The 12,405-nt window shown below is 39.5% G+C and overlaps 1 long non-coding RNA gene across 1 annotated transcript in view; it reads left to right on the plus strand.

Annotated features, from left to right (window-relative positions):
* The first annotated feature begins 5,613 nt into the window (after positions 1-5,613).
* LOC107140552 overlaps positions 5,614-12,405 on the plus strand; it is a 16,827-nt gene continuing 10,035 nt past the window's right edge. The window contains exon 1 of the long non-coding RNA XR_001503293.2: positions 5,614-6,096. This is a non-coding gene — a long non-coding RNA (uncharacterized LOC107140552). The remainder of the gene's footprint in view (positions 6,097-12,405) is intronic.

Genomic DNA, 12,405 nt, shown 5'->3' on the forward strand with positions numbered 1-12,405 from the left:
GTGCATGGAGCATCCAGCTCTGGATTAGGCACCACAGAATTGTCCCTGTGCCTTCACATATAATAGCAGATGAGAGATGAATCAACAGCAAGGGCAAAGCAGTGGGGGGTACAGGACACAGTACAGGTCCCTCTGGTACTTTCCTTTATATAAAAATTATGCTACATCCCTCTGGGGAAAAACAGTCACTGCTTAGGAAGGGCATTAATAACAAAAACTTGCTGAAAAGCCCAAAATGATGGAACCCCTAGGCCTGATTTTCCTTTACTTGAAATGCATGTTGTTGCAAAGGCAAGTGACCTTCCATTATTGATGAAATACCTTGAAATCTTCTTTCACAGTTGGTGGCTGCCATGCTCCACAGAGCACATCGTGCTGCCTTCCTGTACTCCCTAGAGGAGTACCTCAGGACCATACTGGAAAAAGTGAATGATCGATTAATGATGAAATTGGCCAACTTGCCAATAACAACTAATCGCTTTGTTCAACTCACAGCAAGGATGCCTGCTCAGTGTGTGGCCTTGTGCCTGGAGGAAAAGGATGGAAAGTCTGGTCAAAATTAACATAGATGAGTTTTCAGGCCCATAATGAGCACAATAACAACAGTAAGAGTGGCTCACACGTCTCTCTTGTTTTTGACCGACTTTGTTTCAGGCAGTCTCAAGATCAGATATTTATATTTGCAGAAGAAATGCAAGAGATAATGGAACACTTTCTGACTTTGCAGAAGATCAGCAATGGTAGCAGTCAGAATTTGGTCACAGCAAGCTTTTTTCTCCTTTATGCGCGTAGATGAGAGTGTCACAGATGAACATGCAAACTTCAATGTGTGTAAAACTCTCTGAAGACAACAAAACAACTAGAAGATCCACTAGGAATCAGCAGTCCCCTTGAGGAAAGAAAATCTGCACATGAAAGAACATGAAAATAAATACAAAACATCATGTCAACAAGGACAAATTGATATACACAGTCACTATTTTTATTGAGTATTTGTGAAATCATGGAATGAACTTTTGGCAAAATTTTAGAGTAATGTTAATTATCTTATGCAAAATTTTAAAAATACATAAAAAAATAAAGATGAAAATGAAGTAACTATTAACTGCAATTGACTCTCTCGAAAAAGGAAAAGTCATCACTGACCATTATTTCTTTTTTCCTTTAAACTTAGACTTTTTTTTAATACCTTTATTTTACTTATTTATTTTTATGTGATGCTTAGGATTGAACCCAGGGCCTCTCACATGCTAGGTGAGTGCTCTACCGCTGAGCCACCACCCCATTTCTAAACTTAGACTTTTTTTAAAAAAAAGTTTTTTTTTTAGTTGTAGATGGACACAATACTTTTATTTTTATTTATTTATTTATTTATGGTGCTGAGGATTGAACCCAGTGCTTCACACATGCTAGGCAAGTGCTCTCTCTGCCTCTGAGTTACAACCCCAGCCCTAAACTTATAGAGTTTGATCATAGAAGAATTATGTTTACTCATAATGTGAAATTTAACACTGGAAATCATTCTTAAGTGTTGCTAACTGGAGTTAATTGAAGTTAGGTTCTTCCCTTCCCATGGAAACTGGGAGATGGGCTTTGCATCCAGTCATTGACTGGATCAAGCAGCACTGTGAAAGGGCACATGCCTATTATGGAGCCAATTCTCACCTTTAAAAATATTTATGTATACATAGATGTGGTAAGCTTGGATTATACTTATTTTTATAAGTAACATATTTTCCTAGTGTGAAAAATAAGCCATTTTTAGTACAGAAAACACCCATTCATTTAAGAAAAAAGAAGGGTGAATTTCGCTGATTATCTTTGCAATGTTTTTCCATGTAAGTGTGTGTGTGTGTGTGTGTGTGTGTGTATCTCCATCATTAATATTTGAATTTATGAAGATAAAATTATACCAAAGATATCAAATGCCTTTTTCTTCAGCATTATTTTGTAAATTATCTTATGAAACTAAATATGTAGATTGCCTGATTTTTTTTCTGTTTTTCGTTGTAGTATGGCTTCATGCGTTTACTATCCATAAAGAGGCCAGATGGATTTAAGATAAAGGGAAGTGAAAGAAGGATTGTAACCTATTAGGATGGAGCTTTCTGGAGCAAGCCCCACATCCACTGTACCTGCCATGCTCCTCTCAGTTGTCTCCTGTGGCTCAAGTCTCTGAACCTCGTAAAGCATTGCAGGCTGGGTTCACTTTCTACTGTAGGTGCAGGACAAGGGCTCGTTTTATGGATCCTAGCGTTGTAGGTGTCCTCCCCTTTGGAAGCCAGGCTTCTTGGTGAGAGGCGTCCTCCTGATAGACTCTAAGATCAGGGTGCTCTTACTGAGCACTGACTTGAACATCAAAGGGGAGAGGAGATGATACGGAAGGGCAGAAACTTCTCTGCTGCCTGCTAAGGGATTATGTTTCAAGGTACACAGAGAATTTGTAAGCACTCCTTAAAATATGTAATCATTTTGAAAATTTTCAAGCTCTTATAACCAGTAGCACGTAGCCAGATTATAGAAGGTGTGAACTGTGTCCTGGGGCTCAACAAATTGAGGCCCTGTGTTTATAGCTATCCTCCTTAACTGGCAATTCATATCAACTGATGGTAAATCATTTTGTGCAGTAGCCACACAGATTGCAGACAAGCTGAGAGATTTGCACTGAGGTTGTTGGTAGGGGTGAAGTGGCACGTGCGACTGAGGTTATGGTCATTCACTTACTATGGAAAACCCTAAATACACAAGCTTCTCAGTGTAAAGAGATCTGCCTACTAGATCAGCGGAGTTATCTTGGACAGTCTTAACTTTCTCTGTGCTTTGGTTTCCTTTTCAGTATAATGGGTTTACTACACTTTTTGTGAGGCTTGTTGTTAGTAGATATGGAAATACTTTAAAATACAATAAAGATATGTTTTCGTTTGAGGTCTTTTTTTTTTTTTTACAGTGGCCCAATAAAATGATTTGGAAAATGAATTAAGAGTACAAAATTTCCATATGGATTCAAGTAACTGAATGGCTATTATATTTGGCAGTATGTGGGGGAAAACTTTCTATGTAAATGTATATTAACATAAACTCCTAAGAAAAATTGAGCATCTTTAAAAAGACATATCACTAAAAACATACCTTACTAAAAGGAATATAGTTATTTTCTATACAGCCTAATTTCATTTTCTAATGACCATGTTTAAATTTGCATTAAGGCATCTGGTTGCTGCTTGGGGCAAGGACTGTGAATTAGTTATAGCCCCATCTCTAGCGATTAGGACAGCGTCTGGCACATAGAAGGCTTTCTATGCTTATTGAATGAATGAATGAATGAATGAAAACTGGTGCTAGACATAGGCTTTAGCTATTTAGAAGATGATATGGTAGTTACTGACAGCTATTAGAAAATCTAGTTTGTATTAGATACTAGGCTTTTACTCCATATACTATAACATTAATCAAAAATTCCTTGTAAAATACTCTTATGTTACAATTAGCTATTGCATGATAATGACTTGTTCCCCAAAAGCACACAAATGAAACATGGATAGAATATGAACTATTTGCACAATTCATGCAAGCTATGGGACACACATATCCATCCACCTACCATTCAGCAAATACATGTGCATGAAATGAACACACACAAACATGTACATGAGCATGTACACATATAAACATACACACTCAATAGAAACACAATGTGTATTTCCATTGTCTGATTGGGTTGTAAAATCTCATAATTTTGAATCAAACCAGAAAACAATGTATCTTCTTGCTTTATAGTTGAAAGAGTTACTGAATGACTTTGCTTAAGGAGACACAGCAGATTACTAATATCTGACTTTCTCTGATGGGGACTCAGGGGACGTTGATTTGGATTGGAGTCCAGGGATGGGTGTGTGCAGAACTGATATGTGACAGCAGGTCCTGGAAGTCAAGTCTGAGACCCAGAGATAGACCTCTGAAGGGTGAGACTAGGGTAAAGTTAGGATAGGATGATTTAAGAAGCAGATCCCAGAGGGTAACACAAACAACACTAGGTTAGGGGCAGAGAGACAGTGTGTGAGAGTAAGTTAGCTTTTTACCAGGGATCTGCCACACAAATTGTTAAAAATGCTCAGCTAATTCAGACCTGTACAGAATTATACCTAAAGCCTGGATGCTCTGACTCCTGGAAATTCCTGAAAACCAGCACAGAAAATCAATATATTCTGCCAGCAGGACAATGCACCAGGCATATTCCAAAAGTAAAAAGCCCAAAGCAAAAGATCAGCGTGGTGCCTGTTGTGATGGGTGCTCCGCAGCTCCCTGCTCAGAACAGAGGACTTTCCCTCCTGCTGGAAAACCCTAGCCTGTCAGTTGCTTCTAGGCATTTGCCTTTGCTGAAGAAACCCTTTCAGGGAATGCCTGAGTCCAGTGACTGCTCAAATAGGGAGAAAAAACTTACACCCTCCTCACGCCAATCCTGAAGGGGCACTCCAGCCCCAGAGCTCCAAGCAGGATGGGTTGAGGACTGCAGAGTCGGCCTCACAGCTCAACGTCCCCCCCTGCCCATTTCTGTTCCTTTCGCTCTCGCCTCTTCCTTCATTTTCCCAGGTGTTGATCCCAAGAACACACCCTAAAAAATCACCTGTAAGTTCATCTCCACCCTAGAGCTACTTTTCAAGGCTGATCAGCTTGTCTTTCAGGAAATTAGTAGTTACACTAGTTTGTTAACATGGTATGGAAAGCAATGTTAAATTTTAAAGAAGTGGGAAGACCCGATAAGATCATACAGGTATTTTACTCTTCAGGAATACAGTCAGTTCACTTTAAGTTTTAGCCTTTTCCACATTTGGTCATCTCAAAAACCTTGTAAGGTAGGCAGGACAGGTTTGTCTGTTTTTGCCCATTTTGCAGATTTGGAAACTGAGGAACAGAACAAGAACCTGTGACTAGAAAGTGCAGAATAAGAACTTTGGACTGAACTCTTTCAATCCTGGCTTTGAACCCTACTAAAATATGATGGAGCTGTCCTAAAAAAAAATCTAAAGGATGGAGATTTGTGGGAAAAACACAGATAGGGAGGCAGAAGAATTGTAAAAAAGATCTACTGAGGTATATGGCATAAATGTGTGACCAATGATAATCACAGCAACGGAAATGCCAGCTGGCCAGGGAACTCTCCCAGACAGTGGGGATGAGAGATGAGGGGATCGTTGAAGATGCTTGGGGCTCTCTGTGATGAAACTGAAAACAGACCTGGTTAAGGGTTTCTGGGGTTGGTAACTCTAACTTTTAACTGAAAAAGCAACTTTTCTGTTTCGGATTTCATGGTCCTACGTGACTCACACCACTTCCATCAAGATGGTCATCTTTTCATAATGAAGGACGATTCTCTCTTTGGTTGCACAAATGACACACATGTACCTATAGATGTGACATTTAATTTTATACTGTATGGATGTTGTCTTAGATCTTATATATGTAAACCCCCCCCCCCCCAGCCCCCTGAATTGTTTTCCACGGCTTGCTGTACTATTTCCAAGCATCCGATATTTTTGCTGCATGGACGATTTCCAGATTAGTCTCTGATTACATTTATTTCTAAAGGCTATCGTGCGTCCTAAAGCACTCGCAGGAGAGCAGAGCGCGGGAGCTGTTTTCTCACGGGTTCCTGTCCCCGAGCCCGGTGGTGCTCGCTCTGAGCGCTCACGGACAGCTAAGGGCTTGGCTCTCTCACGCTGTGACGAGCGCTGCCTGCCCGCTCCTCTTGCTCTGCCCCATCCCCTGCAACAGACCACAAGGTACAAGACGATGATGAGACCGAGAGAACAGCCGCTCTCGGGTGTCTGTGACCCGCAAGGCGACCGCGGAGAGCACACACCGATTCCCCGTTCCTCGTAGGCAATTAGCTGATTGCTGCCCGCCCGCAGCCGCAGCCAGCGAGCGAGGAGCGCGCAGGATCTCGCTTCCTGCCCACCTCTCCTGCAAACAGAGGCACGTTCTCTGACTTTGATAGCTCCCTGGGTTCCGGTGAAAAACAACCGCCGCGTTGCCAGAGCGTGTTTCTCAAATACCAGCATCAGGGGATCGCAGAATTACAGCAACAAATGTTACGAGGTAATATTTTCCATATAGACACGAGGAAAAAAAATCCAAATAGAACCATTAAATAATAATCTTCATTAAACCCCAAACCAAACCAAACACAATCATTCTTAAAAGTGTATTAAAAAGAAGGGGGGGGGGGGAGCCTCAAATGTTTTAAGAGAAGATTAATAATTTGCTCATTAATTTGATTGGATAATTACACACCATTGGTCTTTCCGGAGTAGTGCACTTTTAAAAAATTATTAGAAAAGCCTTTTAGATTTCTCCCATGCAACATACTCATCAGGTGTGCAGAAAGCTTTTTAGCATGCAAAAAAATGAATCACGATATTAGACAATGTACTGATGTTTTTTTTTCCCCTATAAGGAGACAGCCTTTCCTAAAACATTAATCTGCTGCAAAAAGATGCTCCTAATTTAGAAGAAATTAGACTCAGAGTCTACTCAGCAAACACCTCTGCTAACGCTTCATTAGTATGTATTTTCACATAATTCAATTAGCCAAAACACATACGCATGCTAGCAGAGCTTTAGCTGCTCTGGGAGTGTCAGCAAGGCTTTAAGCAGATCTGAAACAAAATTGCATAAATGGCATGTAAAGCTCTGTGCATACAAAGATACCTTCAGGGTTCTAATAAATTCATGAAACTTTTTAAAGTATGATTTCCTAGCAGGCAATCACTTTTAATTAACAGGATCACCTACAGCAACACATGTCCTTCAAAAACTTACATTATTTTTTCTTTTTGAATTTCAAAGTTTCTGTAGTAAAAGTTGAATAGCTGAGTAGCTTAACCTCAAAAGGATTCCAGGCTTTTATGACAGTTATAAATCACTGTGGTGCCTTCTTTATAAGAAGAAAAGATTCTTAACACAACAGAGAAAGAAGGAAATCTCTTTTTAGTCATAGCTAGAAGCAAGCATTTTCTCCAAAGGTCAAAAAACTTTTCCTCAGTTAAAGAATAATTTTAAGGACATTGCAGCTACTTGTACAAGTAATCTCTTGTAATTTACTCTATGAATTAAACATTCAATTTCTAGGATTGTGGTTTGACACAGGATGGACTCCCCTCTTTTTCTGGAGCTAGCTTTGTAGAGTTTTCCCTCTTTTCATTTTTTAGTAAACATGGGCCATGGCTGAATGTAGGGTCTTATACTTAATGAGCCCTTCTCCTTGAGGAAAATCAGAATTTTGTAGATTCGCCCAAAGATTCATTTGAGTGGTTCTTGCCATTTCTTTTTCAGGCCTTTGTTTGAAAGATAGGGATATGCTCAAAGGCTGTCTAGGGCTAATGATTAGGTTGCAGAATCAGAAAAAGAGACTTTGACAAATTTGAGATGAAGAATGAAGGACACTGAAAAGAAAACCTGTTCGCCTTCCCTCCTGTTGTCCTCAAGCAAAGTGGATCATTGTGGAAGGGTAACTGCAGCTCCAACAGGACACCTTGGTGGAGAGACTTGCACTAGTCGCTTTCTGCCTCCCTGCCACAGCCCCTCAAACCCAGTATTTTTTCTCTACCTTGTGAGACTCCCTTTGTTTTGTGATTTTTCCCAAGTGCAGGAGAGTAATCACTCAGCGGGACATGTGGGGAGTGTAATCAGGATGGTGACTTCTGCCCTTCAGAAAGTTATGAAGAGACATGATCAGGGGGCAAGGGAAGAGGGATCAACCTTTGTTGGTGGTTTTATATCTAAGCACTTCTCTCCACCGCAGGGTATTTCCTGAAGGCAGCCAACATTTCTCAGGTGATTGCAGAAGATTTGGGGTTGGTCCACCACCTCTACAAGTGCTCCTCTCAAACCCATTCTCCATATTGAATTCATTCATTGATATATATTTTTTAGTTGTAGTTGGACACAATACCTTTAATTTTATTTATTTATTTTTATGTGGTGCTGAGGATCAAACCCAGCACCTCGCACATGCTAGGCGAGTGCTCTACCGCTGATCCACAACCCCAGCCCTCATTCATTAATTTTTTTTAAAGAAATTAGCCTAGCCATAGACTTTATTTAATGTCAGGGATGAAGAACTTTTTCAAAATGTAAATCTGACTACTAAATGCCCAAATTTGGAGCAAAACTCCTTTATGATCTTACTCTCTGCTTATATTTTCAGCTTTAACTTTTGCTCTCCTTTTACATATTTGAGTTCCTGCCATATGGGACTATTGGGCTCTGCCCCCTCTACCAGGTTATTTTCTTTATCATTTTTTTTTAATGTGACTTTTTAGTCCCACACGTCTCCAAGGTACAGACCCTTCTAGGCTGTGTCAGCACACCTTCTGTCTATGCTGGTGAATATCTATTGAACACATAATCTGTATTGGGTACTGTTCTGGAGACACAATGATGAATAAGACAAACCTATGTTCTAATGGAGCTTATATTTTAGTGGAAAAGAAATATCATATAGCTACTCAAATAAATAAATAGGAAAATTTGTGACTGTGATAATTGTGATGAAGGTAGGAGGCCAACTTCAGGCAGGTATTGAGCAGGTCTCTGTGAGGAATACAGATCTGAACTGAGGTGTTGAAAAGGAACCAACCTGAGAATATCTAACAAAGCTCATTTCTTTGCAGAAGAGAAACAAGCACAAAGTTCCTGAGAGAGGTAGGAGATTGGTGTGTTGAAGACAGAAAGCCAGTGTTGATATTATGTATCAAGCATGTCATACTTTTCAGGACCTTCTCAACCTGGGGTCCTGATAGCAGACCCATCTGGTCTTCTTACTGAGCATTATAACTAAGACTTTACCAGAAATAAAGTTGCTATTTCTTTTCCTTCTTTTTAAAGTCATATATGTTTATTTATTTTTTTAAAGAGAGAGAGAGAGAGAGAGAGAGAGAGAGAGAGAGAGAGAGAATATTTATTTTCGTTTAGTTCTCTGCGGACACAACATCTTTGTTTGTATGTGGTGCTGAGGATCGAACCCAGGCCGCACGCATGCCAGGCGAGCGCGCTACCGCTTGAGCCCCATCCCCAGCCCAAGTCATATATGTTTAAAGTATAGATATGATGTTTTCACACCACATACACAGAGCAATGATTTCTGCAGTTAAACAAATTATCCATCATCTTTACATAGTTACCTTTTATTTATTTATTTAGTGGTTAAAGTACCTAAAATCGACTCTATTAGCAAATTTCCAGTATATAAGACAGAATTAACAACTATAGTCCTCATCTTGACTGATGGATACCTAGACTTATTTATCCCATATATCTGAAATTTTATTTCTCAGTTTGAAATAAGGCAGGGTAGAGGGGTGTCATTTATTGGTTTCCTCAAAAACTTCAGCATTAATACATTTGTCTTTTTTTTCCCCCACTATAGTTTGTTTATTTACTTCACAGAGTTTCTTTACTCTTATTGTTTGGATGTGAGGTGTCCCCCGCAAAAGCTCACATGAGAGACAATGCAAGATGGTTCAGAGGGGAGATGATTGGCTTGTGCGAGCCTTAACCCAACCAGTGAATTAATCACCTGATGGGATTAATTGAATGAAGATTGGAGGCAGGTGGGGTGTGGTTGGAGGAGGTGGGTCATTGGGGGTTTATATTTTGTATCTAGCAAGCGGAATCTCTTTCTCTGCTTTCTGATCATTGCATGAGCTGCTTCCCTCCACCACACTCTTCTGCGGTGATGTTCTGCCTCACCTTGAGACCTGAGGAATGGAACCTGCTGTCTATGGGTTAAGACTGCTAAAACCGTGAGCCCCCAGATAAACTTTTCCTCCTCTGATATTGTTCTGGTCAGGTCTTTTATTCACAGGGGTGAAAAAGCTGATTAAAACATTTAACATGCCAAACTTTTTATTTTTTATGAAGTCAAATTTACTGTTTTTTTCTTTTATAGTCATATTTCTTTTATAGGTCATAATTAAGTTTTTCTCATTCTAAAATTTAAAGTTTCTCATTTTTTTTCTAGTACTTTTAAGGTTTCATTTTTTTCTTCTTTGCATTTAGATCTTTGATCTTTCTGGCATTTTTTTTGGGGGAGGTATAATATGGTAGAGATCCTAATTTCTTTTTAAAGTGCCTATACAGTTGTCTTGAAATTTTTATTGAATAGTCTATCTTTTTTCCTAAGTCTGAGGTAACTTTATTAAGAATTACAGTTTTTTTTTTTTCTGGGCGCAATGCATCCCTGTAACCCCAGCGACTCAGGAGGCTGAGGCAGGAGGCTTCCAAGTTCAAAGCCAGAATTGCCAACTTAGCGAGGCCCTAAGCAACTTAGTGAGACCTCTGGGGATGTGACTCAATGGTAAAGCACCCCTAGATTAAATCCCTAGTACCATACCCCCCAAAACTGCATTGGGGGGGCACTACATTTGGCTGTTCATGTGTGGGCTTAATCATTTGCCATTTATTCAGCTATTTTAATTACTGTATCTTCATAATATTTCATATCTGACAGGGTAAGTCACTCTTGTTTTTTTCCCTTGTATAGTTTTCTTATGTATTTATGTATGTTTACATTTTGGTTTGAAATTGCCTTCATTTTGCACTTAATGGTTTCTGTCTACAGTTACAGCTTGATGGCTAGTTCCCCTCAGCATGGTGGAAGATATAGTTCCACTGAGTTTTGGCTTCCATTGTTGGGGTTAAAAGCATGCTGTCAGCTGGGCATAGTGGTACATGCCTGTAATCCTAGAGATCCTGAAGCAGGAGGATGGTGAATTCAAACCAGTCTCAGCAACTTAGAGAGGCCTTAAGTGACTCAGCAAGACCCTGTCTCTAATAAAATATAAAAAAGGGCTAGAGATGTGGCTTGGTGGTTAAGTGACCCTGGGTTCAATCCCTGGTACCAAACAAACAAACAAAACCCAAAACATGTCTCATCATTCCTTTGTGACTCATCTAGCTTTTCTGATTTTTTTAAACATTTATTTATTCTCTGATTGCTTTTAAGAATTTCTCTTTGTCTGATGTTATATAACATGTCTACTTGAGAATTTCTTATTGCTTGGTGCTTGTTGTGATTCCCAAATCTGAGCATTCTATTATCATTCTATTATTGGAAGTACTCATTTCCGTCTCTGTAATATTGTCTCTACTCTTTTCTTCTGATATAAATGGAGGTATATATGTGACCTTGTCATTTTGTCTCTCATACTATTGATCTCTCCATGGTTTCCCTCTGCTCTACTTCTAAACACCAGAGTGCTCCAGGACTCAATCACTCTCCTTTCTCTTCCTTGGCAAATTCATCCATCTTATGGATTTCACACCATTTCCATGCTGATGACTCTTAGATTTTATTTTCTGCTTTTTCTTTGCTCCCTTCTGACTTATGCATTTATTTGCCTCCTTGCTATTTCCATTTGAAAGTCTCAGAATGCAGCTGCCTATTCCTCTAGTCTGCTCTTATTTCAGAAAATGACACCATTTTCATCCTGTAGTTCATACCACAAACCTGAGTCATGTCTTTCCATCTTCTTTAACTCTATACCCAACCAGTGAGACGTTATGTCTTTTAAACTTTTAAAAGCTTTTGTTATACCTTTCAAACTTTTAAAAGAATATTGAAGTTGTCCTTTTCACTTATTTTTTTTTTTAAATCACTACTCTCATCCAAATCACCCTTGTCTATCATTTAGACTTCTGTGCTAGCTCTAACTAGGCTTCCTGCATGCATTTATTTCCCTGGGCAATCCTTTTCCCCTCAAAGATTTTCTTTAAATGTAAATGAAATTGTGCCCTTGTTAAAAAAAAACCTGTTAACACCTGGCCGCAGTCTGGCTGGGCACAAAATCACCAGCCACTCAAGCAGGAACAAACTTTATTTCTGAAACTCCCGCCAATGCCACGCACGCAGGCTCCCGGGAAATATGCCGAACCACCCACGCAGCGTTCTCCCAGGCCACACTACACCAACAGGAAAATCCCTCCTCCGGAAATCCCTCCTCCCGCACTTCCCCAACCAATGGGAACTCTCCGGGAGTCCCGCTAGAGCTCCAAAGTAGCAGGCCAAGGAGGACAGCAGGAGTCTAATATCCAGTTGAATACAGATCTTAACATAATCTTATCATCTCAATGGCTTGCTGGTATCACCTTTCAACCAAAAATGCCATGCATCATTTCTACTTGGCTATGGCTCTCAGCAACACCTTCCTTTTATTTTGTAAAAATCTACATGGTCTGATCCTATACTCAATTTCTTCAACATCATTTCATATCATTTTGCTCCTTTATTACCACATTGGAAACATAAGATGTGTAAGATAGTTATCTATAAAATGGCTATCTTTGTTACAGATTATATATATATATATATATATATATATATATATATATATATATATATATATA

Source organism: Marmota marmota, unplaced genomic scaffold (genome assembly GCF_001458135.2).
Source record: "Marmota marmota marmota unplaced genomic scaffold, marMar, whole genome shotgun sequence".
NCBI lineage: Eukaryota > Metazoa > Chordata > Mammalia > Rodentia > Sciuridae > Marmota > Marmota marmota.